At 38.6% G+C, this 15,448-nt stretch overlaps 1 protein-coding gene across 1 annotated transcript in view; it reads right to left on the bottom strand.

Annotated features, from left to right (window-relative positions):
• Window positions 1-14,638, bottom strand: part of GPR141 (G protein-coupled receptor 141) — a 69,105-nt gene extending 54,467 nt beyond the window's left edge. The window contains exon 1 of the mRNA XM_019958760.2: window positions 14,418-14,638. The gene's annotated coding sequence lies outside the window, so the exon portion shown is untranslated. The remainder of the gene's footprint in view (window positions 1-14,417) is intronic.
• Window positions 14,639-15,448: the final 810 nt, after the last annotated feature.

Genomic DNA, 15,448 nt, shown 5'->3' on the forward strand with positions numbered 1-15,448 from the left:
CCAAGAATGAAAACTACTGTCTCAAATTGAATTCCCAACCTCAGGATTTCGTTTCTTTTCTCTCAGACTTTCATTTTTTTGTCATTTTAAATTAGGTTTAACAAGTCAGGAAGCTCACTTTATCCTCCTTCAGTGTTTTCCCAGCAAACTGAAGAGAGGCCAGTACAAGCAGTTTTCAAACTGGCCTAGGGTTTCTGGATATCTGGCTAAAAACCACATGGCAGACACAAATGCCAATGCAAATACAAATATATAAACAAATAAAATCTTTAACATAAGTGATTTTTAAATATTGGTCATGCAGTTTGCAAAATAACTGAAAATCTATTTTGAAAATGAAACATGTATCAATAGAAGCAGAATCTCAAGACATATTCAACAAAGAAAATAAAAATTGGTGAGCTCTAAAATAGATAAAACTTTCTCAGAACGCAGCTCAGAAAGGAAAATAATAAGAGCAAGCCCATTGTATACTTTTCTTAGCACAAAAGAGAAGTGACATGGAGGTTAAATTTGTTCCAAAAGAAACGATAGAGAGCAAAGTAAAGGCAATTTTCTCAGAGATAATGGCTGAGAATTTTCTAGATTTGATGAAAAACATTGACTGTCAGGTTCAGTAAGGTCAAAAAATCTTAAGTACGGTGAATAAGAAGAAACCCATACCTAGACACAGCCTAGTGAAACTGCAGAATACTCAAAAAAAAGAGATGCTGATCTTTAAGGCAGCCAGTTAGAAAGGATGGATCACCTAAAAAGAAAAGGCTTTACAGAGATAGGTGGGTTTTTAAAAGCAGCAGTGGAGGCAAGAATATGATATGATATTACCTTGAACAGTGAGTGAAAGTAACCATCAACCTACAAAGCATACACAGCAAACTTGTCTTTCAAGAATGCGGACAAGAAAAAGACCTTTCGTACAAAAGAAAATTGAAAGAGAATAACACCAATATATTCTTTCTAAAGGAACATGTATATATATTTAAGAAAGAAACAAAGTTATACAAGAAGGAAAGTCTAAGTTACAAAGGAAAAGAATGTTAATCAAAGGAACTAAATATATGGCAAGTCTAATCAGATTCTGTATAAAATAACAATATTAAAGATGTCTATTGGATAAAAATACAAGACAATACTAAAATATTGGGTAATAATATCATGGAAGTTTTACATATAAAAATACAAGTTGGGAGGGGGCTCTCTGTCAATGTGTTCTAAGATCTGTGTATTACTTAGGATGATAGTAAGACATTGTTTAACTTCCAGGGTTTTTAAACTACATGGAAGTTCATAATTCTTTAACAGCACTAGAATAATAAAAATAGAATGCTTATCTTCCAAACTAGTAATGGGGGAAAATGAAGTGAAGAAAAAGCAAATTCAGTTAGTCCAAAAGAAAAGAACATAGGAGAGAAGGAAAGAAAAGAGGAAGGAAAGAAGGGGGAAAAAAGGAAACCTACAACAAGGCGTACAAATAGATGCAAAAAATTTAAAGGTAGGACTAGATGCACATTTCATTCATTTAAGTGGACCAAAGTTCACAGTCAAAAAAGATTCTCAGATTTATGTTTAAAAATCCATTCGAATTCATTATTTAGATACATCTTAAATAAAAGGGCCTGGAAAACTTAAAAGAAAAAAAATTAAAATGCTATACCTGGCAAACTCTAAAGAAATAAAAAGTAAGAAAGGAAGGGATGGAAGAAAGAAGTTAATGTAGCCATTATCATAAAACAGGCCATAAGTCATGTATAATAAATGCTGTATGAAATAGGTACAGTCTATTAGGGAGTAGCACCTAATTCTTTTCAGAAAAATTGGGGAAGAAGAGAAAGAAGTTCAAGGAAGAAAAGGCAATAACATTTGGCCAATGCTTGTTGAACAACTGCTTATTCCTGGCCCTCACGCATGTGGTTTATTTGCACTCTCTCCTTGCAATCCTTATGATAACTCTCCACAATGTGAATTATTACTTCCAGGCTAAGTATTAATAGATTGCCTAAGGGCTCTTTTGTGGCTGAACAGGAAATTGAATCAAATTCTGTCAAATCAGAAAACTCTCTATGTGAAAACTGAACTTTAAGGATTTGTGTGTAGAGTTGACAGATAAAATACAGAGTACTCAGATTTAAAATCCAGATAAGTAACAGATAATTATTTTTGTATATGTATCCCATGCAATATATGGGACACACCTATACTAAAAAAAAAATTATTGACATTTATCTGAAATTCAGATTTAACAGGGAGTCCTGAATTTTATTTTCTAAATTTGGCAACTCTAGGTGGGGATAAACTAAAAGAGAGTTGAGATGACAGGGCTTATCAGGGAAAATATTAATACATTCTCTTTCTGCCATACTCCATTTTGAGCACTTAGAGGACTTATTTTTAACTTACCTAATTAGAAGTGAATTGTGAGATTTATTGTCCCTAATTTTCAAATGGAACTCTTAGAAATATATATACTATAAGAATGTCCCATCACAATGATATAGTTTCAAGCATCATTGGGGTCCATATTTGCTTCAGTCTGTTTTATTTGTACTGTAAACGGAGGATACAAATCCTGGTTGAACTGGAAGGATGAAGCACCCAGGCGAGGTTATTCATAGATTTCCTGGGGCAGATGCATTTTAACTTAAGCTTTATGGGAGGAGAAGAACATAGGTTGGACCTCTCTTTAAAAAACAATATTGCCTATTAGGCAATATCATAGAAATATGTAGGATCTGGGTTAACAATATAAATGAATATATAAACTATATGACTGTTTCAATTTACCTGAAAAATATCATTGTGTGATATGCAATTTTAAGTATGAAATTATAAAAAATATATGTGTCAGTTACCCATACACAACTGCATTTTCTGCACATTTGAAGAATGGGAGATTCTAATAAAAAAATCTCTTTCCACCAGAGCAGTAGCATCACATATGCTTGGGGAGACTGAGTAGAACATCTCCTGTGACGTGCCTCACCCCATCTTTCCACCCAAAATTGAAGACAATCTGATATGCTGATGGTAGGTGATCATTGTTTTTAACTCAGACACTATGTTATGCCTTGCCAAAAGAGGAATCTATAAAAAGGGAACTGGAGGTTGAGTGGATGTGCAATCTTCTTCTGATGCTATGATGTTACTGAATGTCAGTTTCCACATTCACCCTAACCCAAATTTTCAGAGTTAAACGTGCATCTGTTCACGTGTGGTCTATGTCTGTTTCCTGTCACAATGACAGTTGAGTAGTCATGAAAGGGACCAAATTAGCCTACAAAACTCAAAATATTTGCTATCTATCTTTTTGCAACAACAAAAAATGCTGCCAGTCTCTAATTATAGATAAAAGGATCTTTTCTGTTGGAAGTAAAGTTGAAGGCAATCCATTTAAAGTGATGGGCAGGAATTTATTCATGAAATCCAATGATGTCCAAAGCACAGCTCAACAAGGCAGCAACACATCAGACTAGAAGTTTCTGTAGTTAGAATTCAGCTAGCTCTGGCTTCATATCCCACCTTATGTAGATAATATACATGTGAGACTGTTGAGAGGGTTAAAGCTAAGCCTGATGCTGAAAGTACCCGCCAAATGTTTGATCTCTTCATTTAAATAAATATTTAAGTAAATATCAACTTCCCCCCTACATTCTGTTTCATCTCAGAAGAAAGTACCTGAGTACAGTCGCTCTGATAAAATGAGACAAAACAAGGTCCCTGTGTAATTTTGTCTAAGCACAGGCAAACACAAGGTCATGGGACTAGCCATAAAATGACAAACACCCACTTTCCTGGTTAAAAATTAATGGCTTCCTTTTCCTTGCCGAGCATAAAATCGTTTCTGCTTTCTGACAGCATCCAGTATAGAGTGAACCCCACACCTCCATAGACCCTCCCCTCCCTGCAGTGAATCATAAACTCAAGTTGTCCAACTACAGGTGTCCTTATGGTCTTTGGCTGAAAGTCGTTGACAGATGGGACAGTGAGATGGGAATAACGTCAGATTGTTTTATTTGTATTTTAAAAAATATAAACTGTACAGTGGTGGTTATAGGGAAGAAAAGTAATAATTATTGAATAATACTATGTCAGGCATTTTAAGTGCTTTTTTTTTTTTTCATAATTCTCATTTGAGTTAGATATTGTGATCTACCTTTTACTGACACAGAAGCTGAGGACTGTTGAAGGTGACTAGGTCTGTTCACTCTGTGTGTGCTCAGTTGTGTCTGACTCTTTGCAACCCCCTGGATCATAGCCCGCCAGTCTCCTCTGTCCATGGGATTTCCCAGGCAAGAATACTGGAGTGGGTGGCCATTTCCTTCTCCAGGGGATCTTCCCCGCCCAGGAATCAAACTACATTGGCAGGAGGATTCCTTACCACTGAGTCACCTGAGTCTGGGGCATGGCAGATGTGTGTGTCACTTAGAAGTGTATAATGGCAGAGAGAATCACTGTCTTTTCTAAGGAAAGCCAGTGTAGTGAAGATTAAAGCCTCTGTCTTCCTCTTAGCCTCTCTTGTATGTATTACACCATGTTGGGCATGGGGCCAAGATGCATAGGTTGTCTTTCTGAACATCTTAGAACCTTCTCTATTCCTCTTTCCCTTAGACTTAAACCCCTTGGAGCAGCTGTTAGTTATGTCTCTGCTATTAGCACTTAAAATACGAGATTAGGAATATGAGATAAGAAAGAAGCAACTGCCTAACCACAAGTCTTCATAGTCACCCAGGGAGATCAGTCAAACCATTGACGTTCAGAGTCTTATAATGACGTATGACCTTTGCATTTTTTCACATGGATAAATTGTGTCTTTCCAGCTATATTGTTGCTTCCTGGAAAGCAGAGAACATAAACAAATCTTTGAATATTTCTTTTTGTCTTTCTCTCCACAACAGGATAAAGAGTGAAGTAGATATAATAATTCTTATATTTTTGTTACATTTTTTCCTGAAAACTCAAGAGAAACTAAAGAAATTTACATCATAGTTTCTTCATGGGAAGAGATCTAAAACAGACCAACAATATTCCTCCTGGTAGAGATGTTTATAGGGTATTGTATTGTATTGTTTGGTCACTAAGCAGTGTCCGACTCTTTTGCAATCCCATGGACTATAGTCCGCCAGGCTCCTCTGTCCATGGGATTCTCCAGGCAAGAATACTGGAGTGGATAGACATTTCCTTCTCCAGGGGATCCTCCCAACCCATGGATCAAATCCACATCTCCCACACCTGCTGCATTGGCAGGTGAATTCTTTACCACTTAGCCACCTGGGAAGCCCGTTTATAGGGTAGATTATGTTTAAAGGAGCATAGACAGAAAGAGATTGAGAGAAGGGGAGAAAGGAAAGAGGTAATTGATGAATGTGGCAGTTTTTCCTTAATTCTTGAATTTATGTTCAAATCCCAACTAAAGTTTCTCTAAATTAAGTCCTTGCATAGAATAACCTGTATTAGATATGGTCATTACTTTGCAAAGAGATTACAGTATAGGGAAAGATAAGACCTGCACTAAAATAATCTTATGTAGTCCATGATGAATTAATCATGAGTACCACTGTACCTGCTGTGAAATAATAAGAAATAAACACGTTACTCTGCCACTGGTTCACAGAGCTCCTAAAACCATTGCCATTTGGTGGCATTAAAGGCATGAATCCCAATATTCCAAAGAAAGTAATGTGCCATGTGCATTTTGGGGAAAATGAGATGTCCTAATCGTTGATGCTGAGGAAACAAACAGGAGAATAGTGGGATATAACTCATGAAAAGTGTAGAGCCAGACCACCTTCCTTGCCTCCTGAGAAATATGTATGCAGATCAAGAAGCAACAGTTAGAACTGGACATGGAACAACGGACTTGTTGCAACTTGGGAAAGGAGTACATCAAGACTGTGTATTGCCACCCTGTTTATTTAACTTATACACAGTGTACATCATGTGAACTGTTGGGCTTGATGAAGCACAAGCCAGAATCAAGATTACCAGAAGAAATATCAATCAATAACCTCAGATATGCAGATGACACCATCCTTATGGCACAAAGTGAAGAGGAACTAAAGAGCCTCTTGATGAAAGTGAAAGAGGAAAGTGAAAAAGCTGGCTTAAAACTCAACATTCAAAAAACAAAGATCATGGCATCTGGTCCCATGACTTCCTGGAAAATAGATGGGGAAACAATGGAAACAGTGAGAGACTTTATTTTCTTGGGCTCCAAAATCACTACTGATGGTGACTGCAGCCATGAAATAAAAAGATGCTTGCTCCTTGGAAGAAAAGCTATGACCAGCCTAGACATCATATTAACAATCAGAGACATCACTTTGCCAACAAAGGTCTGTTTAGTCAAAGCTATGGTTTGTCCATTAGTCATGTATCGATGTGAGAGTTGGACCAAAAAGGAAGCTGAGTGCCAAAGAATTGATTCATTTGAACTCTGGTGTTGGAGAAGACTCTTGAGAGTCCCTTGGACAATAAGAAGATCAAACCAGTTATTCCTAAAAGAAATCAGTTCTCAATATTCATTGAAAGGTCAGATGCTGAAGCTGAAGCTCCAATAATTTGGCCACCTGATTCGAAGAACTGACTCCCTGGAAAAGACCCTGATGCTGAGAAAGATTGAAGGCAGGAGGAGAAGGGGATCACAGAGGATGAGATGGTTGGATGGCATCACCAACTGGATGGACATGAGTTTGAGCAAGCTCTGGGAGTTAGTGATGGACAGGGAGACCTGGCATGCTGCAGTCCATGGGGTCGCAGAGTCAGACACAACTGAGCGACTGAACTGACTGATAGAGTCAGGTGTTCTCTAGTCCCCAGTATCTCTAGACAAGAGAAAGCTGGAAGCCAGAATAGACAGCCAGTTTATTTTTTCATTTAATTTTAAGAATACAAGCCAGAATTTACTTTTTACACAAAAGAATAGATATTATGGTTCCATTTATGTGAATAACTTTGAATAGTCAAATTCAAAGAAACATAAAATAAAATGGTGGTTACCAAGGGCCAGAGCAGGGAGGAATGGGAAGTTACTGTTTAAAAGGCACAGAGTTTCTGCTTGGGATGATGAAAAAGATCTGGAGAATGTTAGTTGCAATGACTGTACTTAATGCCAGTGAACTGTACGTATAAAAATGGTGAAAATGGTAATTTTTCTGTTATGTATACTTTACCAAAATTGAAAGAAAAATTAGGAAAATAGTTTTTAGGGAAGACTGTGGTTTAATCAAGAAAGCAAAATTTTGGTGAGTCTTTTAGCTGTACAAATGGAAGGTAAGTGCTGCTGTGAGTCCTGAACATGCTTCACACCTAGACGGACCACATTTCTGTTCAATGGGATTTGCTCTTCAGAGATAATTATGACATGAACTAATTTTTGACATCCTTTAACTGGGGATTGGGGCATAGGCTTGGATCACTGTGATATTGAATCGTTTGCCTTGGAAAAGAACAGAGATCATTCTGTCGTTTTTGAGATTGCATCCAAGTACTGCCTTTCGGACTCTTTTGTTGACCATGATGGCTACTCCATTTCTTCTGAGGGATTCCTGCCCACAGTAGTAGATATAATGATCATCTGAGTTAAATTCACCCATTCCGGTCCATTTTAGTTTGCTGATTCCTAGAATGCCGACGTTCACTCTTGCCATCTCCTGTTTGATCACTTCCAATTTGCCTCGATTCATGGACCTAACATTCCAAGTTCCTATGCAATATTGCTCTTTAAAGCATTGGACCTTGCTTCTATCACCAGTCACATCCACAGCTGGGTATTGTTTTTGCTTTGGCTCCATCCCTTCATTCTTTCCGGAGTTATTTCTCCACTGATCTCCTGTAGCGTATTGGGCACCTACCAACCTGGGGAGTTCCTCTTTCAGTATCCTATCATTTTGCCTTTTCATACTGTTCATGGGGTTCTCAAGGCAAGAATACTGAAGTGGTTTGCCATTCCCTTCTCCAGTGGAGCACCCGTCCGTCTTGGGTGGCCCCACACAGCATGGCTTAGTTTCATTGAGTTAGACAAGGCTGTGGTCCATGTGATCAGATTGGCTAGTTTTCTGTGACTGTGGTTTCAGTGTGTCTGCCCTCTGATGCCCTCTCAAAACACCTACCATCGTACTTGGGTTTCTCTTACCTTGGACGTGGGGTATCTCTTCACGGCTGCTCCACTAAAGCGAAGCTGCTGCTCCTTACCTTGGACTAGGTCGCCCCTCCTGACCTTGAACATGGAGTAGCTCCTCTCGGCCCTCCTGCATCGCGCAGCCACCACTCCTTGGACATGGGGATTCAATATCACAGTGATCTAAGCCTATGCCCCAACCAGTAACGCTGAAGTTGAATGGGTCTGTGAAGACCTACAAGACCTTTTAGAACTAACACCCAAAAAAGATGTCCTTTTCATTATAGGGGACTGGAATGCAAAAGGAGGAAGTCAAGAAACACCTGGATTAATGGCAAATTTGGCCTTGGAATACGGAATGAAGCAGCTCAAAGGCTAATAGAGTTTTGCCAAGACAACACACTAGTCATAGCATACACCCTCTTCCAACAACACAAGAGAAGACTCTACACATGGACATCATCAGGTGGTTAACACTGAAATCAGATTGATTATATTCTTTGCAGCCAAATATGGAGAAGCTCTATACAGTCAGCAAAAAGAAGACCCAGAGCTGACTGTGGCTCAGATCATGAGCTCCTTACTGCCAAATTCAGACTTAAATTGAAGAAAGTAGGGAAAACCACTAGACCATTCAGGTATGACATAAATCAAATCCCTTACGATTATACACTGGAAGTGAGAAATAGATTTAAGAGACTAGATCTGATAGACAGAGTACCTGATGAACTATGGACAGAGGTTTGTGATATTGTACAGGAGACAGGGATCAAGACCATCCCCATGGAAAAGAAATGCAAAAAAGCAAAATGGCTGTCTGAGGAGGCCTTACAAATAGCTGTGAAAAGAAGGGAAGCAAAAAGTAAAGGAGAAAAGGAAAGGTATAAGCATCTGAATGCAGAGTTCCAAAGAATAGCAAGGAGAGATAAGAAAACCTTCCTCAGCGATCAGTGCAAAGAAATAAAGGAAAACAACAGAATGGGAAAGACTAGAGATCTCTTCAAGAAAATTAGAGATACCAAGGGAACATTTCATGCAAAGATGGGCTCGATAAAGGACAGAAATGGTATGGACCTAACAGAAGCGGAAGATATTAAGAAGAGATGGCAAGAATACACAGAAGAACTGTACAAAAAAGATCTTCGTGTCCCAGATAATCATGATGGTGTGATCACTCACCTAGAGCCAGACATCCTGGAATGTGAAGTCAAGTGGGCCTTAGAAAGCATCACTACGAAGAAAGCTAGTGGAGGTGATGGAATTCCAGTGGAGCTATTTCAAATCCTGAAAGATGATGCTGTGAAAGTGCTGCACTCAATATGCCAGCAAATTTGGACAACTCAGCAGTGGCCACAGGACTGGAAGAGGTCCATTTTCATTCCAATCCCAAAGAAAGGCAATGCCAAAGAATGCTCAAACTACCGCACAATTGCACTTATCTCACATGCTAGTAAAGTAATGCTCAAAATTCATCAAGCCAGGCTTCAGCAATATGTGAACTGTGAACTTCCTGATTTTCAAGCTGGTTTTAGAAAAGGCAGAGGAACCAGAGATCAAATTGCCAACATCCACTGGATCATTGAAAAAGCAAGAGAGTTCCAGAAAAACATCTATTTCTGCTTTATTGACCATGCCAAAGCCTTTGACTGTGTGGATCACAATAAACTGTGGAAAATTCTGAAAGAGATGGGAATACCTTGAGAAATTTGTATGCAGATCAGGAAGCAACAGTTAGAACTGGACATGGAACAACAGACTGGTTCCAAATAGGAAAAGGAGTATGTCAAGGCTGTATATTGTCACCCTGCTTATTTAACTTATATGCAGAGTACATCATGAGAAATGCTGGGCTGAAAGAAGCACAACTGGAGTCAAGATTGCCGGGAGAAATATCAATAACCTCAGATATGCAGATGACACCACCCTTATGGCAGAAAGTGAAGAGGAACTAAAGAGCCTCTTGATGAAAGTGAAAGAGGAGAGTGAAAAAGTTGGCTTAAAGCTCAACATTCAGAAAACTAAGATCATGGCATCCGGTCCCATCACTTCATGGGAAATAGATGGGGAAACAGTGGAAACAGTGTCAGACTTTATTTTGGGGGGCTCCAAAATCACTGCAGATGGTGATTGCAGCCATGAAATTAAAAGACCCTTACTCCTTGGAAGGAAAATTATGATCAACCTAGATAGCATATCAAAAAGCAGAGATATTATTTTGCCAACAAAGGTCCGTCTCGTCAAGGCTATGGTTTTTCCAGTGGTCATGTATGGATGTGATAGTTGGACTGTGAAGAAAGCTGAGCAGCGAAGAATTGATGCTTTTGAACTGTGGTGTTGGAGAAGACTCTTGAGAGTCCCTTGGACTGCAAGGAGATCCAATCAATCCATCCTAAAGGAGACCAGTCCTGGGTGTTCATTTGAAGGACTGATGCTGAGGCTGAAACTCCAGTACTTTGGCCACCTTATGTGGAGAGTTGACTCATTAGAAAAGACCCTGATGCTGGGAGGGATTCGGGACAGGAGGAGAAGGGGATGACAAAGGATGAGATGGCTGGATGGCATCACCGACTGGATGGACATGAGTTTGAGTGATCTCCGGGAGTTGGTGCTGGACAGGGAGGCCTGGCATGCTGCGATTCATGGGGTCGCAAATAGTCGGACACGAATGAGCGACTGAACCGAACTGAACTGGTAATTAACGCAGGAAGGAAGAGACTTGAATTTGTGAATGTAAGGATAAGGAAGAAAGAAGACCTCTGCCTGGGATTATAAGTAGACTCCAGCAGCGTGGCCTCAAACAAGGACTAATGAGAATGGCTGTTGGGAAGAAGGTGCTCCCTAGGTTGGGAATTGTTCATTTCTGTCTAAAACATTGTAATTTCTTAAGCTGTTATCAAGCCTTCAATATAGTTTACGGGCCAGCAAACTATAGCCCATGGGCCAGCCATGTTCGTAAAGTTTTTATCTGATCACAGCAATGCTTATTTATTTATATATCTTCTCTGACTGTTTTTACACTACTCCTGGAGAATGAAGTAGTTACAACAGAGATTGGATGGCCCACAATACCTAAAACACTGATTATCTGGTCCCAGCAAGAGTTTGTCCCAACAAAGGGTGTCATGGATTCAAGTCAGTTGTGTGGGAGAGGGAATTGGAAGGGCCTTGTCTACCTGTTGGAATAAAGCAGACCAGACAAGTGGGAAGATGACCCACAGACAGACCTGAGGCAGTAAGAGTGAGGGACACCCTCTGTCTCGGATTTGTATGTAAACCAGGTCTCAGAAATCCTCAACAGGAGATTGAGCTTCCTGTCATTGTTTAAGTGAGGCCTTGTACCAATAACAGAAGTGAGTTATATATTTAAGATTTCATGCATGACGGTTTTGGTTTTTGGACTCTCTCTGGGACTAATCTTAACCCCTAAGCAGATCCAGGGATATGACTCCAGCACAACCTCTATGTAATTGAACAAATTATTATTGTTGTTCTGTTGCTAAGTCATATCCAACTTTTTGCAACCCCATGGACTGGGGATGCCAGGCTTCCTTGTCCTTCACTATCTCCCGGGGTTTGCTCAAACTCAACTCCATTGAGTCAGTGATGCTATCTAACCATGGTACCCTTAAATACACAGATACTGCACAGGTCCAGTATGTAAACACACCACAAAGTAAACTGCAAGTTGCTGTTTCTGAGGTGGAGGGATAGTGTAGGGAGGGGAGGAGTGGGATGCACTCTGAATAAGGATATTTCAGGCATAGTACCAGATTATACAAAGCTGTGTAGGTTTTTCAGTAAGCATTTCTTACATTGGTTTTCAATCTTAGAATTCAAATTTCCCTAAAGAAATGAATGAACTGTAAACCAGCTATTGTAGATTGAATTGCTCTTTCAGAAAATGAAATTATTCATAGAGAGAGAAGAGAGGTATGTTTAGATCTCAAGCCATTTCCCACTCCAGGTAGTTGTGGGGACTCCCCAGCCAACGGAGCTCAGATTTTGGTGTCGTCAGTTAACCAGGCACTGAAGGCCAGACTGAACTTCTGTGTCAGGGAGCAGAGTGCAATCCTAAACTCTGTTAGGCCTGATTTTTGAATTGCCCAGGAAAACCTTCCATTTATGTGTAACGCTCCAGCCAGTACAGTCTCCTGCCTGATGCCAAGAATGCCACTATTCATTAACAAAACTTCATTCTCCAGTCCCCCGACCCCAGAGGCTAGGTTACTGGGAAAACCTGTAATGTGTCAATTAAATTCAACCAACTTCACTGTTTTTAAAAAATGACATAATGTCCAGGAACTGCAATCTTTAGTTGACCAAGTATTTTGAAATCCCAGTTACATCCAAATTTGAAAGAAAAGGCAATCTTTGGATTTAGCAACTACTGTTTTTAGAGCATTTGAGGCCCTAAGCCTTCAGTATCTACATAATCTCAGTGGTGGTGTCTTTAACTTTCCATTCATTCGTTCTTTCATTCATTTATATACTCATTCCAGAGATGCTGAATACTCAGTATGTCACACACACCATTCCAGAATGTGTGCTCAGTTGCTCAGTGGTTCCGACTCCTGTCAGGTGACTCCATGGACTGTAGCCCACGAAGCTTCTCTGTTCATGGGACTTCCCGGGTAAGAATGCTGGAGTATGTTGCCGTTTACTACTCCTGGGTATCTTCTTCACCCTGCGCTCGAACCTGCATCTTTTGTGCTTCCTGCATTGGCAGGTGGATTCTTTACCACTGTGCCACCTGGGAAGTTCCATTCCAGAATACAAGATTAAAAAAAAAAAAAATCATCCTAAAAGAATGATTTCCTGCTCTTAAGGAAATCTGTGGAAGTTTGTTTCCCATTAAAAAAGTACATACTTACAAACACTCAGATTTTTGTATACAATATTAGGGGATTGGTGAATTACCTTAAGTATCATTCATGAACTCCTTTGCGGTCACATGAGTGAGTCTATATCTTCCATTTTATAACTGTTAAAAATGATTCCCAAGAATCAGAACTGGAAAATTATGGCCTTGAGGCCAGATCTGGTACATTTCTCCTTCTTTATAGCCTGAGGTAAGAATGGCTTTCACATTTTCAAAGAATTATATCTTAAACAGTTATGTAAGAGTCTGTACATTATCTTCAATTTTACCTATTGACTTGCAGAACGTAAATTATTCACTTTCTAGTCCCTATAGAAAAAAATTTGCCAATCCTTGCCCCCGAATGGCTAGAAAATATCTTTCAAATCACTCAGCCAGTTACTATAAGATAGAGGACTAGGATTCATACCACTTGACTTCTCATCCATTGGTCTCTCATTACTCCTATTGACCAATTAAAATATTGACTAACTTATTGATTGAATTAAACCTGATAAAAAGAAAAAAAGAAATTGTATATTTGGAGTATTTAATAAACAATTTCTTAGATAAATAATTGGACATTTTGCAGGAAGTTGAAATCCAGAGAACTTAGTGACCTACCCAAAATCCTTACAAATTAGTTAAAGAAGCAAGACTAAGCTGTCAAACTCAGATTGTGTGTTACTGGTTTTTTTGTTTTTTTGTTTTTTTTTTACTTTGAATACTTTCTATTCCACATGTTTGAAATGTAATACTTTTTGTAAACGGAAATAATGATATGGAAGGAATTTACTTAAAGCAAAATACTTGAACAGATGCTATTGTTAACTACTAATTAAGTGATTTTTAAGGTTATTTTCAGATTCTCCTGTAATATAGTACTATAAACATGAAATACAAAGAATTATGATAGCTATTATTATAAAATCACATGTGCTATTTTGAATATATTCTTTTAGAAATTTCAAAGCACCTAATTACTACTGATTTCTTCTATCAGTAGGGTTGCCAGAATGGTTTCAAAGTATGTATGACAATATTACCAATGATAGAGTTTAGAGATTTTCATAATAAAAATACTAAAACTTCTTCAAAGATAAACATTTGAATAGTATGTGAAAACAATACCAGATTCCCTAAAGACTTCTTAAATGATGTTTTTAGCCAGAATTCTTTTTTTTTTCTGACACATTCTGAGAACATTTTTGTTCATATTTAAGCCCTAATAAAAATTGGGTGTCACACTCAACATCATGTGTACTACACAAGAACAGATCAGTTCTTTCTAAAATGAGGAGTTGTGGTCAGTGTAAATAAACTTGTTTTTTTTACAGTAAGACTGTGTGGAGATTCTGAATTAGAACAGCGTTGGCAAGTCCAGCGTGCTCTCTTTATGCGTAACTTCCATATACATACCCCCCAGCTCAAATCTTTTGCACTTACCTGAATAAGACAGATTTCTCAGGGAAATGTGCAGAGATGGGCCACCTGACAGACTTCCAAACAGAATTCTTTTCTAATAGCAAGGCTGCTTGGGCATTTCCCTGGTCTGCGAGCACTCACACAGCCTAGACAGTTCACCAAACGAAAGGAAGCTAGTGTTTTAAGTTCTTCAGAGAATCACCAGCAACCACAAAACCTCAAGATCATTTCAGACACATTAGTATTGAAAAACCAAGCTCTTAAAGATGAACTCCAAGTTGCAAAATTACAGGAAGACCAACTGCCAAATATTTTTTAAGGTGTTAGGACTACTATGAGAATCCATTTTTAAAAAGTATTCAAACTGAATTTTGTAGAGAATGGGAAGTGGGGGGAAACAGTGATATTATCAAAACTGAAAAGAGAAGATGAACTCTGTGCTGTGGGATTGCTACTCTTATAATGTATTTCAGTGATTAGTTCTGTCATTGTATATAATATTGACTACAATATGACACTAACTTCAGCTCAGTTAATTAGAGTTAAGAAAGAGGATATTAGAATGATAGTCTATTAAAGTGCCAGAGGAGGGAAGTGTGTCTGTTCACAGCCTCATTTTTTAGACCCATGAGAAACCATACATATTGCAAATATTGAAAGTATATAAGTTCCTCAAACTGCTCTCACTTGCCTGTCATTTTACGCCACACTACGTGTGTGTGCATTCTCAGTTGTGTTCAACTCCTTTCGATGTCATGGACTGTAGCCTGCCAGGTTCCTCTCTTCATGGAATTATCCAGGCAAGAATACTGGAGTGGGTTGCTATTTCCTTCTCCAGGGGATCTTCCCAAACCAGGTATCAAACCTGTAAATTAACATTTTATAAATACTATATCTTGTAAATCATGTAATAATATATAGATATCTGTGAATTTAAAATGCTAATTTATTAAATATCAATATTTTAAACACGACTCTAGTTTTTAAACTCTAATTTGACATTTCTTTAAAAAAATTATGGGAGCATCAAACTTGTACCATCCCTGAGTTCT

Source organism: Bos indicus, chromosome 4, assembly GCF_029378745.1.
Source record: "Bos indicus isolate NIAB-ARS_2022 breed Sahiwal x Tharparkar chromosome 4, NIAB-ARS_B.indTharparkar_mat_pri_1.0, whole genome shotgun sequence".
Taxonomy (NCBI): Eukaryota; Metazoa; Chordata; class Mammalia; order Artiodactyla; family Bovidae; genus Bos; species Bos indicus.